The 5,000-nt window shown below is 37.8% G+C and overlaps 2 protein-coding genes and 1 long non-coding RNA gene across 3 annotated transcripts in view; 1 reads left to right on the top strand and 2 right to left on the bottom strand.

Moving 5' to 3' along the window:
- The window catches only part of LOC138023238 (single-stranded DNA-binding protein 2-like), a 278,648-nt gene that overhangs the window by 179,868 nt on the left and 93,780 nt on the right, over nucleotides 1–5,000 (bottom strand). The gene's annotated exons all lie outside the window — the stretch shown is intronic.
- LOC138024639 (uncharacterized) overlaps nucleotides 1–5,000 on the bottom strand; it is a 145,969-nt gene that overhangs the window by 80,334 nt on the left and 60,635 nt on the right. The gene's annotated exons all lie outside the window — the stretch shown is intronic.
- Nucleotides 2,724–3,906, top strand: LOC138024055 (uncharacterized). The gene is made up of 2 exons (XR_011126879.1): nucleotides 2,724–2,878; nucleotides 3,421–3,906. It is a non-coding gene; the product is annotated as an uncharacterized lncRNA (long non-coding RNA).

Below are 5,000 nucleotides of genomic sequence, written 5' to 3'. Positions count from 1 at the left end.
TGTCAGCTGTTGATAGAGGGGAGTTATTTTGCTCATGCAAGCAAACATTTATCGTCCTGAAGATTCAGTGCGGATTACACCTCCACCTAATTGGAGTCGTTTTAGTTTTCTCGTAAGCCAACATTTGTACGCTCTAATTGTGCGGCTTCAACAACAAAATCTCAAAGTGTCTGATAAATGTTACAGACTGAAAATTATATTGTTTTTTGTGCGTGCACTGAACTTGGTCTGTTGAGAGAATTTTTATTAACACATTGACTCCTGGGGTTTCCCCATTGACGAGCAAAATCGTCTGGGGTTAGACAGAATAAAATACTCTGGTGTAAAACAGAATAAAGTACTAAGTCTTGGCGGTTTCGACCAGTGTAGGTGTCAAAGGGTTAATTTGGACTAAGTGCTATTCTGCTGGCTTTTCCCTGTCATATTCAAGATTCATTCCCTGTCATATTCAACATCAACAAGTTGTTCAGGCACAGTGTTCATTGGATGAGCCTGCCATTGTAACTGTTTTTTCTCTTGTATTTTTTTTTAGCAGCCTCTTGTTTTTTTTTGGTCAGCTTTTTTCGTTTGCACTGGCATAATGATATAGTTACCATCTTGTAAATGAAACCCACTTTCCAGCAGTTCTTGAGTGACCACCACTTTCCATTATTACTGTAGTTGTATTTTATGTTAGATGATGTAGCAAGTTTGGACATCCAGTTGTCTACATCATCCTTACAAGTCATGTCACATTCTTGATACAGAACTGCACTCTTAAGGTACCTTCTCATACTGAAAGATCTTCAAATTCAAAATTTCATTTACACTCATACATGTATTCTGTTTGCAAGATGGTAGCAGCCTTTGTAGGTAGATATCTAGGTGTTGGGTTTTTTTCTTTTGGGTGGCACAATGCAAGAGTAACAATGATCTTCATTTATGCTAGTCGACTAGGAGAGTTGATGGATTCATCTTTTCACTAGTAATATTTCCCATATTACTGATAATACTGTGCACTGGCGTAGAATTTCAACTTGCATTGGAAGGTTGAGTGTCTGAAGAGGTATTGTTTGGAGCTTTTCCTGACACAAAAGTTGTGTTAAGTCAATAATTAAGCTATGATTGTCTATGAAGATTTTAGTTTCAGATTTCCTTGCCCCATTAGTTGTGTAATACCTTGTCAATCTTGGTTGCCCAGCATAGTTTTTCTTGAAGCTTTATCTGAAAGAATTTTTGGGTTGTAAGTTGTAGCTTGGTTTGGGTTGTCAGGGGGTTAGGGTTATAAAATCAGTCGATTCTTGGTTGTCCATAATGTTTCAACAGGGTTTCATTTGAAGCATTTTCTGACCCACTTTCTGTCTTACAAGTTGAAATGTGCTTGTCCAACAGGATAATGTTTGGGTCTTTCCCTGACACAGTTGTTGCGTAGTCAGTTGAAGCATCCTCCTCAGTAAGGAAAAAGACAAAAGGAGGCTCTGCTCGCAGGCTGCTTGATTGTGTAACAAGTTGCCATTTAGAGCTTTCCCAAAACCAATTGTTTTCGTGGCAGTGGCAGCTTTGTCTGATGTTGATTTGCAAGTCTGAGAGCACTGGTGTTTCCTCTTGGATGAAGGTTTTCCATTTGGCTTTACTTAGAGGTATTTTATTTTTATGCTTTTCAGGATTTTTCACATGTACAGAGACAATGAATTCCATACAATGTCGAGTATGAGAGAGTAACGAAAATTAACCTTTACTTTGATCTTGAGTAAAATCAAGTGGCAATCCTAGGGCAATGTGCTCTGCCTATGTGGCTACAAACACCCCACATTCATCACTGTTGAGCTGCTGTGCAATGTCAGATGAAGGAATTACAAAAATTAAAACTTCCATTTCTTCAAGGTCCAAGTATTGATCCCCTTGATGGAGGCACAACATGTTAGGAAGTTATTGACTCTAGAAAATGCCATTTTTGCACCAGCGCCATCATACAGAGAATCCAAATAGACTGAAAAGTTGTCTTCCAGGTTCACAACAACTAGGGGACCAGTGCCTGCCATGGTTGAATGGTGCAAGAATGACCTCTAAATGTTGAACATTTGGATAGAGTTGATGAAACTTGTACTTCAGATATTTTTCTCTGGAGAGTGTTGCCATTCTTAACATGTCTGAGTTGAGAGTAGGTACTTTGTTACCGGCTGCAGTGGTCTTCTCTGCATTGATAAGAAGAATGTTAGACAGCCAGAAACCTTCCTCTTCTTGCCTGGGCAAAAGTCTATAATGGTCGCCACCTTCCCAGCCGCATGTTCTCGAGTGTTGTGGGATGGTATGTTCCATGGTTTCAATCCGTTTGGCTTGCTCTTTCTCTGATTCACATATTGGAGTATACTGAAGACCTAGGTAATCTTTTGCTGTTCCTTTTTTTTTTCTTCTGCAATATTATTCACAGGACGAACACTTACACTACTTGGAGTACTAACATTACACTACTTACACTTGTCTATTTATACCTGCACAAGTCACAGTACATAAGAGCAAAATACAAAACATAACAATATGTTCCTAATAACACTGCACTATCACTAACAATCCATTTTACATTACAATACTGCTTATTTACATTACATTTTTAATGGACAAACTGAAATTGACTAAATTGAAAGTTTGCCCATTTTTCCCGCAAACATTCCATCTTTTGCTTTTCTACACAGATTTTTTATATCACATCATGGCTCCTTCATGGGGGGGGGGGGGGGGGGGGGGGCTTCCATGTTGGACTTGGATTGTTTCGTGGCTTTGTAACCTCACAGGCTGCTCCTCAGTGTCACTTCGTATTGAGAAAGAACTTATTCCTTTTCAAGAGACTTCCACCATCGGGTCATCAGAAAAATCTCTTTCATACACTGTAGAACACCAGGTAGGCTTTTTCATTGATAGCTTCAATTGTACTACACCTTTTGATGTGAGTGTCATCTGCAAAGTAGCAAGACCAATTTCTCTTCATATAACACACATAGTGGCCAGAGGAAAGCTTGTTGTCAGTGTGCACCACCACAGCAACAGGCTTGTCGGACACTCGTGAGATTTCAGTTGACTGTCACTTGTCAGGGGTTTGTATCTCACAGAGCTGCACCATGTCATCATATTTCACCATGTTCTGGTCCGGAGCTTCTTACCATTGCAACTGAATCGTATTTATCGTACAGTGATTATTTTCCACTGAATTTATCAATTATTTAGATTAATCTGTAAGCCAAAGTCTTTTTGTTCTTTTAATTACTCATTCAGCACCTGTCATAAACAGTTTAGATTGCATTTACAAGACTAGTACTTGTTGTCTTTCCCTGCCTTGCATTGAGAGTATGTAATGTGTTTAATAGTCATTTCTTACTTCAGTCATCAAGTCCCCAGTACAGATGCTAATCATGTATGCTGTATTTCTTGTACATGTAAATGTAGGTCATCACACAGAACATACCTTTACAATGAAGAGGAAGAAGGGTTTCCATTGTAGAGAATGCAACTCACGTTGTTGCATGTCAAGCATACATGTAATTCAAGTTTCACTTCTCAGATTGAAGAAAAACATTTTTAGAAACGACAGATCACTATGCTGGGGTATGAAACTACTGTTTTGGTATTCACTGGTTTTGTAACCCAGCTCACAGCAAATTCTTCAAAAATACTCAACAGCATACTGCTGCTTTCCTTTCTGAAAATCTGCGTTGATGCTTAGAGGCATGAAGATAAGTGAGTTGGGATGAACTAACCAAGGAGCAGTCTTGTAGGCGTGGATTTGGTACTGCACACTATGCAGGGCTTTCCTGTGGAACATTATTTATTTTTGTAATGTACTTATCAGGCAATATAATTTTTCCTTGTCATACTTATGTCATTTGATTGGTTGTTGGAAGCATTTTTGACAATAAAAAAGGCCACCAAAAATTAAGTATGTCTAAATGCTCCGCAAAAGACAGGTAAACCATGTCCACCAAAGTATGCATTAATTGAAAAGTTTACCAACTGAAATTGGCTTTTATTGGTAAGGGGAATGGTCTCACGGAGGTGGGATTTGTTTTTTTGCAAAGAACACTTATATTCTTGGACAATCAACTTGCACTTGATCTTGGACAATCAACAAATTGTTGTGAACCCAAACCTACATGTATGCATTCAGTAATTTAGTCATGGACATCCATTATTATAATACATGCAGGTAGTTCTTTTGCAAATATACATGGAAGGTTAGCTAAGGCAATCTTTATTTATTTTCACATTCGTCATGTACACTGTATATAATGATAAAGAGATGACATAATAGAGCGTTTTCACAGGGCGTCACAGCGGCCATGTAGAGAAATGACAGGCATGCAAGTGTACCAAGCTAATCCTCTGGGAATTGAACTTTGTTTTCATTCAAATACCTTCTTTTGTTTCAGTAATCCAATATGGCTGCTGGTCACTTTATTGAAAGCACTCTTTATAAAATTATATACATCTTTTAAAAAATAAAAAAAAAAGAAAAAACTGTAATAAGTACTACAAAAAACAAGGTGAACAGGGGCCAAAACAATCAATTCAGTTCAATTCTTTGCTTAATTTTACATTTCACACTGTGATCACTGTGTAAATGGGTTTTCATTGCAAGTTAATGACCTCCATGCGTCTAACTTTTCATGCTTCCTTGAAACAAAGTAGGGGATTTTAGGTAAAATTTTATGCCCAAAAATGGAAATAACCTCATTTGAGCAGCGGTTCAAAAAAAAAAAAAAAGGTATCCTCTCCCTGCTTTGTGATGTAGAGACAGGCCAGCTACATTAATTCCAAATAAGGAAATTTAAAACCTTAAAAAGTCACCAGCTTGAAACCAGAATTAAACACATCAAGGTTATCACCTTCTTGTTTCCATGATAACCAATAATTTGTTACTTTGTAAAAGTTATTATAACTGCACTCTGAATGTCTAAGCCTAGACATTTGTGATCTTGAAGTATGATTGTGCAAACCCTTCACTTTCAAGGATTGAGGACTCAAATATT

The sequence above is a fragment of the Montipora capricornis genome, chromosome 11 (assembly GCF_036669925.1).
Source record: "Montipora capricornis isolate CH-2021 chromosome 11, ASM3666992v2, whole genome shotgun sequence".
NCBI lineage: Eukaryota > Metazoa > Cnidaria > Anthozoa > Scleractinia > Acroporidae > Montipora > Montipora capricornis.
This window is presented reverse-complemented; position numbering and strand designations above follow the sequence as displayed.